The sequence below is a fragment of the Stegodyphus dumicola genome, chromosome 7 (assembly GCF_044657685.1).
Source record: "Stegodyphus dumicola isolate Sdum_Otavi_A_Nest chromosome 7, ASM4465768v1".
NCBI lineage: Eukaryota > Metazoa > Arthropoda > Arachnida > Araneae > Eresidae > Stegodyphus > Stegodyphus dumicola.
This window is the reverse complement of record NC_140774.1, coordinates 66722901-66743390: the sequence shown is the minus strand read 5'-3', so window position 1 is coordinate 66743390 and position 20490 is coordinate 66722901.

Sequence of the window (20490 nt, the reverse complement as noted above, 5' to 3'; positions counted from 1 at the left end):
AATTTTCATGAAGACTTGGATTGGTAGAGGATACTTAGCTTAAGCAAATATTGTATCTTATGCATTGTATTACTGAATATGAAAATAATTAGTTCATTGAATTTGAATGTTTGATTCTAGAAGAGAAATTTATTACATGAATATGCAATATGGAAATTAATTTCATTACATTTCCTTTAATGCTTTTAATTTTGCTTTAAAATTTTATGAAATAATATAAAACTATCAGTTTATAGATTTTGGGAATTTAATGCATTCCTAGTAGCTGAATTAAATTAAAACCTTTTGCAATAAATGCTTCAAATTTTAAATTATGACAATAATTATATTTTAACTGAAAATTGCTTGTTAAGAACCTTATCCATTGACTGGACCATCCACTGAACTAATTTTATAAATCAAATTTATGGCAAAATAATGAATTTGTGAAAGATATATGTCATTTTATTTGTTTATTAACTTTCAAAATACGCCTTCTAACTTTATAAAAAAATTACGTGGACAGAAGTAATTTTAACAGAGAACTGTTTAGTACAGTTAAATTGCTTGTAAACAGAACACAAGAAAAAATATTTATTTTTAAAATTTGCATACATTTAAATGCAAACTTTTAAATTTATTTTAATGGCAAGAAATATCCAAGCATTCACTTTAAATTCCCATCATCCTGATGCTTCTAGTCTACTGCAATGACAAAAACTCTAGACAGCAGTAGTCTCATATAAAGTTTAAGTACAGTTATTAAACTGGCATATCAGAGCTTATTAGTGTTGAAAGAAAACAATTTGTTTTTAATTTACTGCAAAAAAGTACCGAGGATTATATTTTATAAGAAATAATTACTTCGTCCAGAATATAATACAGTCTCCCATTAAAATAGTTTGGTGTATATGATCACATGAATAAGGTTTCAGAATTTTGAAAATTGCAATGATTCTGGCCATATATTAAAAATCGTGATTTGCAGTCTGATTCCTTTTCCTTCCAGTGAGAAAAATAACTTAATTTCTTGGTTAATTTATTAAACTTAAAATACATTTCTATCATTAGAACTGTAACAAATCTTGTTTTTATATGTAGTTAATAAGAATGGTGTGTAAAACTTCTATGGGAATATAAAGTCTAGATAATATTGCATTGGAGGAATTGCATGTAAATGTAGAGAAAAAGTGTAAAGTTTCATTAATAAATGGCATGTATGTAATGAACTAAGAGAATAGAAAAAAATAATAGAATTCGAATTTTGATGCACATATAAAGCATAACATATATTTGTAAATGTAACATTTCAGGCTCAACTCTTCAAACAGATAATGTCTTTTCCAGAAAATTGCAGTGTTCTCTTCCGTTAAAGAAATGTAAATTATTATATGAATTCACTATTTGGAAACTAAGTTTCGCATTAGCCGCAAGTATTACAAACACAAATATTTCATTTACTGTTGTCCTTCAGAGTCTGTACATATAGACCGGATTCAGAACGTTCTAGTTAGACGTAACTCAAAACGTTCTAGTTAAACGTGATTCGGAACGTTCTTTGCGAGTTATACAGAAGTGTTAACAGTACAAGTATTTGACGTGGTATTGCTCGTCATAAACCTTTAATCTATAGACGACATTCAGAACGTCTGCCCAAACGTTAAGAGAATGTTCTGGTAGCACGTTATAGAAACTTTCAAAGAACGTTCTAGGAACGTTATATAAAATTATTACTAGTACCACATTTTGACGTTCTATTGTCCATTAATGAACTACATCTTACAGACGTAATTCAGAACGTTTTGCCTGAACGTTAAAGAAACGTTCTGCTAGAACGTTGAAGGAACGTTCTGTTAAAAGGTAACAGAGCTTCCATATAACGTTCAAGGGACGTTTTATAAAATTGTTAGTAACACCATTTTTTTGACGTTCTACTACCCGTTATTGAACTGTAACATACTGACGTGATTCACCACGTTCTGCCTGAACGTTAAAGGAACGTTCTGTTAGAACGTTAGAAGAACATTCATAGAACGTTATAAAAAAGTGATAGTAGTACCACTTTTGACGTACTACTGTCCGTTATTGAACTGCAATACATAGACGTGGTTCAGAACGTTCAGGTAAAACGTGTCAAAAACGTTGTACTAGAACGTTAATGACACGTTGCATGAAAGTGTTACAAACACAAGTATTTGATGTGTTATTGCCCGTCTTAGAACTGTAACATGTAGACGGCATTTTGAACGTTCTGCTTGAACGTTCCCGACACGTTTGTGAAGCACTTGCTCTGAACGTTCTTGTGCTAGTTGGGTTTAGTTGCTCTTGGTAAAGGTACAGTATGTGTCAAAACAACTATTGGTAGTAAAATCCAAAAAATTTACCTTAAAGATGTTTGGTATGTCCCTGAGATAAACAGAAATTTATTTTCTTTACTTGCTGCTTAAGATAGAAATCCGAACAGTAAATTTATTTCAACAGTTACAGAATGCTGGTTAAAAGGTTAATGGTCAAGTAGTGCTTTTTGGAACTCGCAAAGTATATGGTACTTTATACAAGGCAGCTATCGAACCTATTATGCCTGATAAAATTATAGAAGTGCATGCTGCTGAAGCAGACAATTTCTTGTTAGAGTTATATCATCAGAGATGGGGGCATCAAGATAAACGTCACATTAAGAACATGCTTGAGAAAGAATTAGGAATTAAAATCCCATTTGAAAGAAAATTGTGTGAACCATGCATTTTCGGCAAAGCACACCGTTTACCATTTGGCATAAGAAAGCCAGCCAGCAAGCCTGGTGAATTAATTTCAGTTGATGTCTGTGGACCTTTTGATGAATCTTTCCAGAAGAAAAGATACTTAGTTGTGTTTAAAGATAGCTACCAAAGTTTCGTTATGGGTAATTTATCAAGGAAAAATCTGCTGTTGTAAATATGTTGCAACACATGCTTGCACACGCTAAAATTTTAGGAGATTCAGTCAAAGAATTTCTCAGCGATAATGGAGGCGAGTTTGACAATGACAAAGGGTGTGCTATTTTGCATTCTGATGGTATAACTCAAAGACTAACAGCACCTTATTCTCCTGAACAAAATGGCTCTAGTGAAAGAGATATACGTAGAATAATCGAAATGGCAAGAACATTTAAGTGCTCAAATTCTGAAGCTCATTTTCCTGCAGCAATGTGGGCTGAACTAGTCAACACTGCCATATATGTACTAAACAGAACTGGCAAATCATCAGTAGAAGGCATGAATCCTTATGAGCTATGGTTTAAAAAGAAACCTCGAATTAAGCATCTTCGTATAGTAGGATCTGTGTGTTATGCCCATATTCCTAAACAAAGAAGAAAAATGGATAATAAGGCTACAAAAGCTTATTTAATTGGTTATTATGGAGACGAAAGATACCGACTATGGATCAAAGAAAACAATAGTGTGATCTGTTCACGGGATGTTATATTTAACGAAAAGCTCACAGATTGTGAAGAAAGGGTGCAGTTACCTATTCAAGATCAAGATAGCCTAATTTCTGGCTCTGAACATCAACAAAATTCTGAAAAAGATAAGTCAGAAAAGTTTCTTTGTGAAGAAGATAATTCAGAAAAAGAATACAACAAAGAAATATCTGGAAATATATCAGAAGAACATTTTGAAAGACAAGAATGTGAAGATATTAATTTGCAAAATAATGCACAGTCAAGATACCTAAGAGATAGAGCTGACTTGAGAAAGCCAAAGTGTTTTGAAGATTATATAATGATAAGTGAAACTTTTATTATTTATTCTGAAGAGCCCGAATCTTATGAAGAAGCGATCAACTGTAAGCAAAGTGTTAATTGCAAAGAAGCTATGGATTCAGAGATGAAATCATTGATAGAGAATAAAACATGGAGTTTAGAAAAATTACCAAAAGATGCTAAAGCTATACCATGCAAGTGGGTTTATAAGATCAAAAGGAATCTTGATGCATCTATTGATAAATTCAAGGCTAGACTTGTTGCCAAAGGATGTACTCAACGTTTTGGAGTTGATTAGGATCAAATGTTTAGTCCAGTAACAAAGTCAGGAACTATTCGTTCAGTTTTGAGCATCGCAGCCAATGAGAAAATGCATCTTTCTCAGTTTGATGTCGGTTCAGCATTCTTATACGGAAAACTTGAAGAATCTATATACATGCAGCAACCAGAAGGATATAGTGACGGTTCGAAGAAAGTCTGTAAGTTGAAACGCAGTTTGTATGGACTTAAACAATCATCACACTCCTGGAATAAATATTTTGGAGATTTTGTGTCACAGCTGGGCTTCAAGACAAGTGAAGCTGATCCATGCTTATATATAAGAAACAATAACGTCAAGAAGCTAATAGTATGTTTATATGTGGATGATGGTTTAGTAGCATCAACAGATCTACAAGAATCTGAAAAATTTCTCAGAGAATTGAAGTCGAGATTCAGACTCACAACTAAACCAGCAGTATACTTTCTTGGACTTGAAATTAAACATCTTGAAGATGGAAGTATTAAAATTAGTGAGCAAGCTTATGCAAGAAAAAATCTTGAAAAATTTGGGATGGAAGATTGCAAGCCAGTGTCAACTCCTATCCTGAAAGAAGGTCTAAGGCCCATATCACACGGCGTTTTGTTTCGGAAGGACAACTGTTTCGGACAACTTTTCTGCCTGGTTTACTACTGAGCAAAAGACGCGCGATTTTTTGCTTCCGTTCGGAAAAAGTTGCAGGTTGTTCGTTTTCAACCAATCAGCTATCAGCTTCGAATCCCTCATCATCATCATCAACCAAAACAACATTCAAGATGGCGGACTGCAGTGGTAGCAAGTGGTGTACGGAAATCGAAGCTGAACTTATTGAAGAAGTGAGGCAAAGGCGATGTTTATGGGATATTACAGATCCCAGTTACACCAAAAAACTTCTGAAGCGGAATGCATATATTACAATCGCCTAGCATCTCGCAGACAAATGGCCTGAATATGGACATACGTTTACGCCTGGTAAGTTTATTATTGCATTTTGTGCTGTTAATTAAATATAAACATTTACTATGTATATATCATTTGATGTTTTTCATGTTACGTAAGCATAATTATGTAAAGAAAAGTATGTATTTTACATTCGCGATATCTGAGCAAACACTTATAAAACACAGGCGGCTTTGTCGCCAAAACGAACGCCAAATTTTCGCAGAATTATGTTTGTAAACATTATCGTGATTCATGGTATTCACCGCGTTAACTTACCAGGTGAATTTAAAAATTTACTTATTGGAATAGCCTGTGACGCAGTTACTTCCATATCCTTAATATCTGTTTTGGTATTTCTACACTCGTATGAAAATGATTTATTTATGCATATGGGTATAATCTATATTGCAAAGGAGCATATTTTACTAAATTGCAATGGATCACCCGAAAAGATGTAGCTAAGAATAAAAACCTTTAAATTTCCCAATATAATTGTACCAGTTAAAACTTAGAAATCTGATTTTTATTTCAGAAACAGATTTTCTGGTAAAATTATTATTTAAAAAGTAAATAAGGAAAGTTAAATTTAAGCAGAGCTGACTAAAAGCTTCAATTGATCAATATCTGAATAATATTTTAGACTATAAAAAGAAATGTATACTGCTTTTTGAGATTTCTAATAAAAAAAAAGATAGATAAATAAATAAATACACACCTATGTGTCCTTTGAAAAATATTCAGTTAAATTTAAAAATATGTTTAAATCTAATAGAAGGCCCTGTCAGGGATATAAATTTTTGAAAAGAAACAATCTTATACAGCAGTGTTTACTGAAATTTAGAGTGGCTGAGAATATTAATATATAGACATTTTTAATTTATGCATTTCTTTATATAAGCATATTTAAAAATATGTTTACAAATCTAATATTTACATATATTTGTGCATTATGTAATATACGTACACTGGTGAAATAAATTAAGAGAATTTTCATATTTGATCTATGATCTCCAGAACTAGTGGACAGCCTGTTTTTCTGCTGACTCGGCCTACACACATGTGTATGCTTATGTATTTGCTCTACAACACTTGCATTTTTATCCAGAAGAAGTGGTTATTCCTTCAGTTCAGTTCTTTTCATGCAATTTGATAAAATATACAAATTCTCTTAATTTATTTCACCAGTGTACATTACACGTATTTCATTATTTGTAAATTTGGTGCATACAACTTCATTTGTGAAATAAGGTATACTCATTTATATATACATGCATGAATTTTATATATATATATATATATATTTCCTTTTATGAAAGTAGAATATTCCTGTGAAATGTTTTATAATTTGTTACGGCATCAGCTTTGAATTTTTTTAAACTAAATATGGATAGTAATTCATATCTTCCATAAATCTATGGCAGTGAATCGGAAGATCAATTTATGTTCATACAAATAAGATTAAAAATATAATCGGGTAAAAAAGCAAACGAAAAAACCCTGAAAGCTTTCAGATTTTATATTACATTCAAAGGGGTGTTTTGGATAAAAAATTTCTCTAAAGTTTGACAAAATATGAAATAAATTACAACAAAATTCGGGCTTCCACGGGGAATGGAGGGCTACATTATTCAAAATTTGATGGCTCTAGCTATCATTGTTTTTTCAGAATGCAAGAAATGTATACATTCATTCATACAGATTCTTCATTATTACTTTTCTTAAATATAAAATAGGGTGATAATATTTGGTGACGACAGTTTTAAAAGTGATTTTGCATTTTTAGTGATATGATGCAAAATACCTTTTTGAGATTAATAGCTGTTCTGGGCTAATGCACCTTTGGGCAAATGATTTGTCAGAAATTACAAGAAAATGGCAGCTGTGTTAAACATCTATATGCAGGTATACAAGTGTAATATGCATATATACAATTAAATGCATATAAAATTATATCTACATATGTTACATATAAATACATATGTACGTATGTGATAAGGTGTCCTCATTTCTAGATTGCATGTATGAATAAATGCATACTTACATAGACATGTGTATTTCTATAAAACATGTATATATGTCATTTTATATTGATGCAATTATATATATATATGCATATTATATTTACATACCAGCAGATGCACAGCTGCAGTTTCTGTCAAATTATTTTTTATCATGTTTTTATTTTATTTACCACTAATTATATTTTTAAATTTATTTGTGTTAACATAGATTGATCTTCAGATCCACTCCTTATATTGCCACAGATTATAAACCCCTTTCTACAAAATCTGTTAGAATGAATAATACTACATATAATAAAATTGTTCCATTTTACAGAGACTGTGATGACAAAATTTCAGAACCTCAGAACATATTTTAGGAAGGAAAGAAAAAAGGCAAAGCTGTTTAAAAGTGGAACAGGATCCACTGGATTTGTTCCAAAGTGGGAACACTATGTACGGCTTCAATTTTTAGATGACTCTTTTGCTGCTATGGCCAGTTGTAGCAATATGGATAATTCATCTGAGTGTATTGTAATGGTAATTTTTAAATCTATACATTTTTTATATTAAAAATACTATCCATTAAATTAGCAAATTTATATGTGTGCTGTAATATAAAAATCATACAATGTTTCTTTCTCTGTGTTTACGGCTCATGTGAAATTTAAAATTTTGTATCATTTGCCACTCTGGATTCATATCTTGGCAATCAGGGTGGTTGCATGTTTGTTTTGCCCAAGTGTTCCAGTTTCTCTTTCGGAAATCTACCTACCATGAAGCCACCTCTGAGATGTACAGTCCTTGCAGAATCTACCATATTCAATAAAACAAATTTAAAAAAACATAAAAGTAATGAAATGAAATTTGAAAGGTTTCAGTGTTTTAATTACGCCTAAAGGCATGTTTTTTACCATTTCGTGTGTTACCTTTATTTATTAAATATCATGTTCTTCACACTTAAACCATAAATTTCAGTTCAAGAGCAATATCGCAAAATAATTTTAAAATGACCATATTTTTAGAATTTCTGATACACAGTCTTACATGCTGGAGATTAAAATGTTTTTCCTGTACAAAGTTGCCATTGCTTGCTTTGAAATTCCTGAGTTTGTTAATCATAAACTCAATAAAAGTTTTACAAAATTAAATCGATATTAGGACAAATTTCAAATTTAGACTTCCAGATGCCCATATTCATAGGAGGATTACGTTATTGAAAATTTGATGGCCTTAGGTACCATTGTTTTATCACACTGTGAGAAACATATATTTATGCAGATTCTTCATTATTTAATTTCTTTAAATATTATACAGGGCGATAATATTTGGTGGCAACCATTTGAAAAGTGAAACAAAGCTTATATTGAATCAACACAAAATGTGAAAATGAAATTAGTAATTATTCTGGGCAAATTGATTTTGGATTGATAAACATGGTTTTAATTTATTTTACTCTGGTATCCTTCAGATCCTTTGCCATAAGAACTTATTAACCTACCTCGAATTTACATAGTCATTTATTTTAATTTAACTATTTTACTATTCCCATAATTTTAAGTCTAAGCACTTTATTCCTTTTATTAAATAACTTTATTCATAATGTTAGTTGAATCATATTTATTGTTCATTAATTAACACGTTGACTGCCAACTATGAGATAACTCGTAGATTGCGTTCTTTTCTAAGACGGCAACTACGAATTATCTCGCACTGTGTTTACTTGCCATTTTTGTGCAGCTACGATTAAACTCGGAATATATCAGTGCTAATATTGATAGATTGCTTCTGGGAAAAGAACAAAAAAATCAATGCTAGCTTGCATAAACAGAAAATTTATTAAAAATGAACAAAAAATATAATTATAAAAATTAATAACATATGATTAAATTTATTTGGCTTCTCGGACCGGAATCCGAAAAGTGCCATGGCCATCAACGTGTTAATAGAGTTGATAAAAATTCATTTTTTAAATATTCTTTTTCTTTCAGAATTTTGTTCAAGAAACTGAAATGTTTTCAGAAGAAAGTGTTCTTCCTCCTACAAGCACAGAAGAAACATGCAATCTATTAGAAACCCCCAAAATGTCTGGAAGTCAATTGGTTGCTCCAGGCACAAGCAAAAAAAGAAAAAAACCGGAAGATGAATTTTTTACTACAATGACAAAATGTCTAAAAAACATAACAGAAGAGAAAGATGTGAACGACTTGTTTGGAGCGTATGTTGCTGGTCAGCTGAAGACAGTAAAGTGTCCTGCTGATCAGGAACTGTTACGGATGAAAATTCAAAATTTGATTTATGAATTCAAATATCCACAATAAAATTCTGTTAAACATGAATATACTTGTTTATTTATTTCTAATATTTTCTCTTTTTAATTATAAATTTGCAGTTATTTCATGGCAGTCATTAATAGATGAACTATAATAAAGTGATTCACTGTTTTTATGTGTGTTTGTATATAAGATTAAGAATATACTAGAGGCTTTAATAAATTATTAATAATTAGGAACTACTTGAGATATATATGAGTTTTTATTGAAACATGCAGAATAATTTCAAACATGCCTTAGTGTAAGTCACACATGGCTTCTTGCCAGGGAATGGATCCAATACCATTAAAATAATTGCAAAATCTATCTCTGACATCTTTTGCCTCCTGCGAACCATTGCGTGCACTTCGCTGCAATGAAATAAATTTAGAAGTACTTTCATTCCATGTTCCTTTTCTTATACAATTATTTTCGAAATCCTCAGCATCTAAACTATGTTCAGGAGTGTATAAACTTGTTGTTTCTTTTTTGCTGCGCAACAGGTTGTGCAGACAGCAAGCTGCCAAAACAAAGTATTGAGCCTTTTGTGGCGATGTCAATATTGTTGTTCCGAAAAGTCGAAATCTGGCAGCTAGAATGCCAAATGCATTTTCTACAATTCTTCTTGCTCGTGACAGTCTATAATTAAAAATTCTTTTTTCTTTTGTGAGATGCCTTCCAGGATATGGCTTCATAATGTATTGGGTTAGTGGAAGAGCATCATCTGCCACTATGACATATGGAACATTAACATCTGTTCCTGGCAAAGTGTTTGGTGCTGGCAAAAATAATTCATCCCTTTCAACCAGTGATTTTAATTTACTTTTGTCCCAAACACCTCCATCACTAATTCTTCCATTCGTTCCTACATCAACATATATGAATTTTAAGTTAGCATCAACCAGTGCAAGTAAGACAATACTAAAATCTCCCTTATAGTTATAGTACATTGAACCAGAACCAGGTGGTGGTTTAATTTTAATGTGCTTGCCATCTAGGGCACCAAAACACATAGGAAAATTCCACTTTAAATAAAAATCTGTAGCGATTTCTTCCCAATGCTTGTTTGACGTAGGCGTGTCCATGTATTCAGCTTTCAAGACATCATACAGCGCTTTACACACAGCTGGCAAGATACCCGAGATAGTATTTTGAGCAATTCTAAACTGATATGCCAATGAGCTCCGAGTTTCTCCTGAAAAATAACAACAGAATTAACTGCATGTTATCTCTTCTTTCATTTTAAATAAGAATCAGCTCATATTTTTAATAATTTAATATGTCGGACACTTACCTGTGGCTAGAAATCGAAGAGTTAATGATAACCTTTCTCCAGCTGGTATAGATAATCTCATTTGTGTATCTTGTTTAGATATTATTGGCGAAACCAGGCTTAAAATTTCCTCAAATGTTGCAGTATCCATCCGCAGCCATCTTCGATAGCCTTCAGTGTCCTAAAAATTTAATAATTAACATTATTAAACTTCTAAGCAATGGTTAAGTTAATTTCAGTTCATGCCTTTAAAAGTCTGTATTTATGACCAAAACATCAAAAGCACAAACAATGAATATGTATTTAATGCTTATATATATACAATCATTTAAGTAGATGTAAATTTCCTTGACATAAAACATGCCAAAACATACTAAAATATAAGAAAGTTTGAAGCAAATATCTTTAAAATGCAAAACTGATAAAATATATTATATACATCATAAAAATCTAAAGAAATTCCTGAAATTTATCATATGCAGTTGTATTATAACTGCAACAGATTAAAAATTGGAATAATTGTTAGGTAACTTAGTTGAATTTATAACGAAGTTATAGCTGAGATAGGATGAATGTAAAATTTCAAAGAATATGGCACTTTTTGCTAGGCTAACAGTATTATATAAAATTAATTACATGAGTGCAGCCTAGATATGGTGGAATTAATAAAGTGCCAGAGATTACTAAAGGTACTCTATATAAAAGGCTTTTGTATAAACATAATATTTATATTACTTGAAGCATGGGAAAAATATATAAGTTGAAATGTATTTTTAACAGTAAATTCTGTGTTGGAAGTAAGACAGGTACTCTTCTGTTATCGGAACTGGATTCAGGTAATGTATGTATATATGCTTGCGTGTATGAATATATGCATTCATTGCCTGCATATAAGTATGTATGTGTGTGTATACATATACATAAATATGCACATACAAAATCTATACACTTATATTTTAGTATATTTTGGCATAATCATATAAGTATGTATGTGTGTGTATACATATACATAAATATGCACATACAAAATCTATACACGCGTGCATGCATACATACATTCTGAATCCAGTCCCATTAACAGAAGAGTACTGAATATTTGAACAATTAGTTATTTACCCGAGAATCAAATGTAATCAGATAAAAAAATAATTAACATGATTTAACGAGGAATACCAAATTGCTTTAACACTTTCTTTAGTGTGTCGGAACATTTTCAAGAAGAAGCAGGCAAATCATCACAATTAATTTAAAAAAGGCAATAAATAAAATAATGAAGTATTTAGTATAGCTAATTGGAACAGAAAAGCGACACCATATATTACTTACTAATAGTTAAAATCAGCAAACTAAATAAGAATGCAAGTACTCAAGCAGCATAAAATTTTAAAGAATATTTTGAACAGTCAACATTTGAAAAATAAATTTACTCTTCTGTTATTAGGACCAGATTCAGAAATGTATGGATGTATGTGTTCATGTACTCCATATGTATATGTGTGTACACATGTATGTGTATACATTTCCGAATCAGATCCCGATAACAGAAGACTACCATAAAACATTCCCTATACGTATGTACATATGTATGTGTATACATTTCTGAATCAGATCCCAATAACAGAAGACTACCATAAAACATTCCTTAAATTTATGCTTTTAATATATACACATATACTTTGTTATGTAGTTAAATACATATTACAGTGCACATACATACAAATGCTAATACAACTACATAAAAATGGAAGTGAATGAAAATAAAATATTAAAAATTAAAGCATTTAGAAAAAAATCTTGAAATATCTATCTACAATCATTTGCAATGAAATTCTGTCCTAAAAATTATATGGAAAGTCTTAAGTACGTTTCATGAATTATAAACTATCCACATTTTATTTGTAAAACCTTGGATGCATATGTGCACATATTTAAACTTAAAAAATAAATAACTCTTACCTCTAATGCCAGTTCACGCATTAAATTTTCATAGCAGCCCAGCGTTTTACGTCTCAACAGCCATTGTCTTGCCCATGTTTTTCTTTTAGCCTTTCTTTTTTTCTTGATGAGGAAAGCAGCTGCAAATATAGACACTCCTAAAATGAAACGTTCTTTTGAATTCGACATAGCGTTTGATGGCCGTGTTTACTTCGCTCCCAGAATTGCTTCTATCTGTGTATTGTCACAGAATCACAAGCAGACGATTTAATTAATGTGTCGCCAACTACGCTAAAAATAACTAATTTTGGTAACCTTCGTGTTTGTAGTAGAGAACCAGTTTTCCCTTTACATGTTAACCCCAAAGTGATCTACGGTGATTGGCTGTTGTATATCACGTGACAAAGCAGAAAAATTGTTCCAAACAGTTGTCCTTCCGAAACAAAACGCCGTGTGATATGGCTTTAACTGTCAAGAAACAGGAAAATCAACGAGTGGAGTAGTGATATTATATAGTGGTGGACCTATATCATGGATTAGCCAAAGGCAATCAGTTATTGCAACTTCGACGACTGAAGCAGAAGTAATTGCAGCTAGTGAATGTTCTAGAGAAGTAATTTGGTTAAAGCGACTATTTAGTGATGTAACCAAGTAACGTGAAACTTCAGTAATTCAAGTAGACAACGCCGCTGCAGTGAGACTGTCACAAAACCCGGAGTTTCATCGACGCACAAAACACATTGATATCAAGCACTTTTTCATACGAGAGAAAGTTCTAGAAAAGGAAATCATTGTGCAGCAGGTACCTACAGAGGCGCAAGTTGCTGACATAATGACTAAACCTTTATTTAAACCGAGACTGTTAATTCTTTGTGATAAGATGGGACTTTTGTGACTTTTTTCTTTTAATTTATTATTATTATTATTTTTTACAAGGGAAAGTATTAAAGTATGTTAATAAAAAAATAATAATATAATATATAGTTTAGATAAGTTCTGGCAACAGTGAGTGTTGTTCTCTTCAGGAGATCGTACTTCGCGATACTGTCGTTCAAAAAAAATAGCTATAGTTTGTAATTCCAATAAAAAGTATCGTATTTTTGCTCTGCTATTTGTTTTCTCTCTATTTTTTAGAAATACCTTTTTAGGTTATGTATTTTTAAGAAATACTTTTTTACGTTAAAGTATGCTCTTCGTTAAATAGCACACGATGAAACTTTTTGTTTCTATTTATTATGAATTTCTTTGATATCACAAGTACATAAAAAGTAAGCGAAGAAAATAATACCTAAATTTAATAAAAATAAAACCTAATTTCAACATTCATTTATTGAGATAATATAATAAACATACATAACGGCAATAGAATATACTTAAATTTAATAAGAAATGAAACCTGATTTCCAAAATTCATTTATTGAGATAATGTAATAAACATACATAACAGCAATATTTAAAAAAACACGAATTACAGTGTTTGGAAGAATAGATACCAAACGAAAAGTAATAAAACTGCAATTTGCAATCAATAAAAAATAGTGTTTCTTAATATTAAACAATTAAATATCACATAATTATAGATTACAATATTTCATAGAAACGCTAATGTTTCCTTAATACTAGTTTTGCATACGTTTCATACACTGTTTAAAATCATTAACCTTTTCTGCATACTGTACAAAAGACAATATACTATAGAATGTGCATTATTATTAATTTTAATAATTAATTGCTTATGTTATACATATATCTACTTCATCTTCAGCAGTCATATTAAGTACTGGTACCAGTCCAATAATTTCTTTGCATTTTGAAAATAATGAACATACCATAACAGCTTGAATTGTTGTTGCTTCTGTATTGTTTGCATTTTCAGCAAAACCAGAAAGTGGCTTTCTTTTGTATGTTATTTTTGGTTTTATATGAACTAATTCTAAGAGCGAACTTTTCAATATGAACACAATAACATGGGCGTAGCCAGCTCAAATTACGGGGGTAGGGCACCCGTTACGACTCCTATGGCTATACTGTTCTACCTATTAGAACATCTTCAAGTTTATAGTAAGCGATTATTTCATAACAAATATGTTATGTTAATGGCAGTTATCTTAATATAAATAATAATTATATTATGAATTTTATTAATAATAAAATTATGTAACATAATTAAGGATATATTGAATTTCATTATCATATTTATAATTATTACCTTACAAACATACTGAATGGGTAATTCAATACTTTTGTTTTTAAATTATTATTAAAATATTAAATTATTTTGAAATTCATGTTTCTTTGTTTCATAGTACAACTATAAAGATAAATAAATACATAAAATCTATATTAATTTTGTATATAATTATATAATAAAGGTATTGAATTAAATGCATAAAAGCTGTAAATTCATCATTTATTTTGGACATGAAATTAAACTGCAAATAATTTTTTTTTTTTTTTTTAAGGCAAACATTTTTCTGGCCTTTCATTTTTGTTCGGCAATTAAAATAGTCCTGAATTCCATTTTCCGTGGCTGTAAACTGGCAAATATATCAATAATTTTGTCAATTGCTATTTCTTCGGTATAATGAATGTGAATTAATGCCAAAGAATTTCTGTGCTCTTCCGTTTTAGTAGTTCTATTATAATTTTCTAACTTTTTCAAAGCACTTGCAGAACGTTCACATTCGCAAGATGTTATCGGCAGTGTAGCTTCTATGGGCAAAAGCACATCAATATTTGGTAAAAAGATTTTATTTGAAGCTTTTAAAGCCAAAACTGGCGTGTCTGGGAGCTTTGCTTTGGGAATAGACATAAAATGCCGTCGCCAACGTTTCGTCTCTTCGATTAGAAATTCCAGAGAGGGTAAATCATCTTTATATGTATTATAAAACTTCAACTTATTTACCACAATTTCATGTACACGATCAGCACAAACTGATGGCTGTATGCTAAACAGGGATGATGCAGTCTTTTCTAAATTTGAAAATTGAGATTTTAAATGAAAAATGAGACTGTCAAGTAAAGGGATTGCTAAAATAGTTTTATAATAATGAAACACAGAATCACAATCAGCATTATTTCAACAAGCTTGCTTTCGAATGATGCGTAGCAGTTTAAACTCTACATCTAATTTTTTACATATTTGCCCATCATGATCAAAATATACTCTCAAAACTCCAGGTCGTCTCTAAAGTTTAACTGTAATTCCTTCTAAATGAGATAGATAATGAAATGCTGTTATGAATATTACAATGAAAGTAAATGAAATGATTGAATTCAGCAGAACCATAGCGTCCGGCTTACATTGCGTACTCCATTGATTATACACATAAGCATCTAGTTTGGTTGAACCCACAATGTGCTCTAGGGCTTCAGTTACATCGAAAAAACTTTAATAAAAATGCTGGTGTGCCTTATACTGCACGATCCATCTTGTCCGGCAAAGGTCTAATATTATTTTCGCCGAACTAAATCATATGAGGAAACTCAACCATATGGGTTTAATGTAACTAAAAATGCAAATTTATTAGCCACCAAAACGTAAGACACTATACGGTACAAATAGATTTATACAGTCAAAAGTCTTTAATCCAGACTCGTCGTGACTTCGGCGATTTTGGATTACAGATCATCAGTTTAATATAGAGCCAGAGGGCTTTTCCCTTAATGTAACGAGAAATATTTTGAAGTTTCCAATTTTCGTCCTTATTTTGGCAGACTTTGTTAAAATAACCTAACCAAGAAATTATGTCACTGTCCTTAGAATCTTCAAATGGAATAATATTTAAATCTACTGTATCTTGATTCACGTTCAGTGGATCGTCAAGATTAACGGCTTCCTGATTTGTCGACATTGTAACTGAAAACTTTAAAATTTTCTTGAGAACAAAAATGTGCACTTTTCTCAAAATATTTTTTTTTAAAACCAAAAACTCTTCAGAGTATTATCAACACTTCATAGAATAATAGACTTAAATAAAAATTTTGTATTCTCAAATTTTATGATTATCACTATACATTTCAGGATAATACAGTGTCTCACAAAAGTGATGGGACACTTGTGCTTTACAAAAGGAAACTGTAATAAAATAAATTTTTAAAAAAATAAAATTTTTTGTGGGTGTATTTCATACTTAAATTTAGTAACAATTATTACATAACATACATTTTCTCAAAAGATTAAAATATTAATTTAATAAAAATACAATTGTTTAGAAGAGCAAAAAATGGCTCACTTAAGTGATGGGACACTTACTTTTCCATCAAATATTTATCCAAAAATTTTACTTTTTAAAAGGTTTTAATATTTTGTTGGATTTCCTTTTACTTTTAAAACATGATTTAATCTTCTTGGGATGGATTCGACTAATTTTTTTGTGATTTCTGGAGCGATTTCACCCTATTCTTCTTGAAGCACCGATTTTAATTGTTGTTTTGAAGAAATGGTGTGTTTGCGAATTCTTGCCAAATATTCTGTATGGGATTTAAGTCTGGAGACTGTGGTGGTGTTTTTATTATTTCAGGACAGTTATACAGCAGCCAGAGTCTAACGTTCAAAGCAGTGCGCGTGGGGTCATTGTCCTGGTAGAATTTAAAATCGTTATGAAGGTTCAATTTTCGCGCTGAAGATTTCAAATTTTTATTTAAAATGTCAGTATACTTGTACTGATCCATTATACTGTCAATAGAAACAAGAGTACCAACTCCAGCAGACGACATACACCCCCATACAATAACTCCTCCTCCACCATGTTTTACGGTTGGCACCAAGTTCTGTTTTCGAAATTCTTCCTTGGGTTTTCTTCACACCAAGATTCTACCGTCATAACCAAATATATTAAATTTACTCTCATCAGCAAATATAACTTCATTTCAATAATCAGAATTCTTATTACGTTGGATTTTGCGAAAGCCTGTCTGAGTTTTCTATTCTTTTCACTTATGAAGAATTTTTTCCTGGCTGCTCTACCGTGATATCCAGCAGATCGAATTACTCTTCTAATAGTCTCAGGTTTAACAATTACTCCATATAATGCTTGTAAATAAGCAGCAACTTTAGGAGCACTCATTCTTGGATTTTTTTTAATATTTCGCTAAATTCCATTGGATAGCTTTGATGGTCGGCCAGGTCTTCTTTTATCCTGAATCATATGATTCTTTTTATATCATTTAATGATATTGTAAACTGTTGAATGACTCAAGTTAACTGTTTCAGGAGTTTCTGTAGTAGATTTTCCACGTTCAATATGCAAATTAATAACTAATTTTCGAATTTCAGGCAAAGTTTCTTTTCGTTTAGCATTCATGGCTGCACAGAGCTAAAAAACACAAAAGTTCCAAAACAAACTGGAGAGAAATACTGCAGATGATTTTATAAATTATTGCCAATTGCTTTTGAGTAAAAATAAAAACCCCAAAAAATATTTTTATTGTAGTACGTAGTAGTATCTAATGATGTCCCATCACTTATGTGAGCCATTTTGTGCTCCGTTTTAAACGATTGTATTTTTATTAAATTAATATTTCGAGAAAATGTATATTATGTAATAACTGTTACTAAATTTAAGAATGAAACACATCAACAAAAAATTTTTACATGCCTTTTTAATTTATTTTATTACAGTTTCCTTTTGTAAAGTACAAGTGTCCTATCACTTTTGTGAGACACTGTATCAAATCTTACTTAGAATACTATTAATTAGAATAAGTCTTGAAATTTAAATAAACTCGTAATTACTTTAACATAATATATTTTGTCGTAGCATCTTAGTTCACACACTGAGAAAAAATAATTTCTTAAAATATGTTCTTACTTGGCTGTTGAGTACACTATTCAATCCTGCTCGTTTGTGTGCTGTTAAAAAAAACAATGCATAAAAAATTGAAATTCTTCAGCTTTTTTCCAGCAGACGATATCCAAATCATGCGGTTCTAACTACGAGACGCGCTCAAAATGCGATAACAAAGCTGTATCACAATTCTTCAATTGCAAAAAACAGACGCAACTTGCACTTAAAAAATTCTTTCTCTTCCATTGGAATTATTTTCCTTTTGGGTACACCTATCCTGTCGACTCCTTGTGATGTATCAGCTTTAGTCCGGAATAAATAGAATGCTGAAGAATCATAAATGTAGTCCTAGCTTAAATAATCAGACGATAAGTTTAAAAAACAGGATCCATTATTTATTATTCAGGAGAAAATAGCAGTTACAAAAATCAGATATCCGGAGTAAATAAAAGAATTACTAATAACTTTTTGTATGAAGTTTACTGCATCGTGACATTTAAGAAAAAGCCCCAATATTTTTCCAAGTTCCAAGTACCGCTGGATGCGCCGCTGATTAACTTGCAGGATTTGCAAGTTTTGTTCCGGCTGTCTGAGTTAGTTGCTAAAGAACGCTGAAAGTAGGAGAATACATGAGTGAGACCTACTAGCGGCTCAAAACAGGGATGGCTGTGAACGGCTCCCTATGAGAAAATCTTTTGAACGAACTGCGCATGCGCCGTTTCTTTTTATCGCCAACAAATGATGGTAAACATATTGTAATTTCTCGCCAGCGTTTCGCGTTTCATTTGAATTAGCGTAGGTGTTATCAGTGAGATTAATAACAACGATAATAAAAAAAGTCATTTCAAATGTTTACGCAAGTAAATATTTTTTGCTCTTTTTCACACTATATATGCTATCATCGATAGAATTAAGAACTTTTAGTAATTAGGTCAAAATTAATTTTAACGTGTAAATTTCAAACTCACAAATTTGAGTACAGATTTTCATCAGATGTCTGAAGGCAGTTACTATATTTCAGTACAGCAAATCCTGGAATATAAAAGAAAAAAAATTTAATTGAAGTCTATTCTTCAGCTTCATTCTAATTCCTATCGATACATCTCTCTAAAACAGTTTATTACAGAAGTTTCAGATGTAAAAGAAGTTCATAAAAGTATTAATCAATGAAATTATTTCCAATGGTCGGTGAAATTGGTTGCAGTTTCAGACACTGTTGCAGAAGTTTTCACATACAATTGCTGTTTATTGTGCAAGTAATATTGAAACTAACTAAAGTGCTTGCATAGATTTCTGCATCTTGGCGGAAAAAATGGAACATTAGTGGAAACAAATTATGTATATATTGATACTGTAAAATTTGGGAGGTCTCAAAGACCCAGCAGAAAATATGGTGGCATTGATATCAGTTGCATATTTACTTTTCCAGACTATTATATCTGAAAAGTACGAAAAGCATTTCATCTACACCATCAGCTTCTTACAAAAATAACTGAGGCTCATCTCAGTTATTTTTGTAATATACGAGTAGTATGTACGTATTAATAAAAGATGCTGTGAATGTAATTTGCTGTACAAGATAATAAACATTAGTGTCGTTAGGATTTCTAAATATATGTTTGAACAATTATGTACAAAACATTCCTTCAAATTCACTTGAAAGAAATGAAACGAAACTGAAAAAATTCAAGAATCAGTAAAAAGCAACTTTTTTTATATTTGGATGATATTTTCTTAATGCTATGTTTAAAATCACAATTTCTTAAACTGTTTGTTTTAAGTATACATTTATACTTCTTGCAGGGTTAAAGTGGCCCTAAATCAACATAATTTATTATATTATAAATAATGAAAATTGTACATTACTTATATAAAGAGAAACATAAAGTGACATAGTATGTTAAGTTAGGTTTGCAAAGGTAATTTAAATATTTTCATTGTGCAAGACTTGTATGCTTAAGAATTTTTCAATCTTGGTGTTATTTATCGTATAAAACATCACAATTCAAATAAAAGTACAGTCAAAAGTCGTTAATCCGGACTCGTCGGGACTTCGGCGATTACGGATTATCGATTTTTCCGGATTATAGATCATCAGTTTAAATCTTGTAAAATGGCATGCAGAAATTCTAAAATTAAAAATATGAAACCGTAATTTATGAAATAAAGAACAATTATGATCTAAAGAATATCAAAATTTGCAAAAAGAAAAAGCTTAAT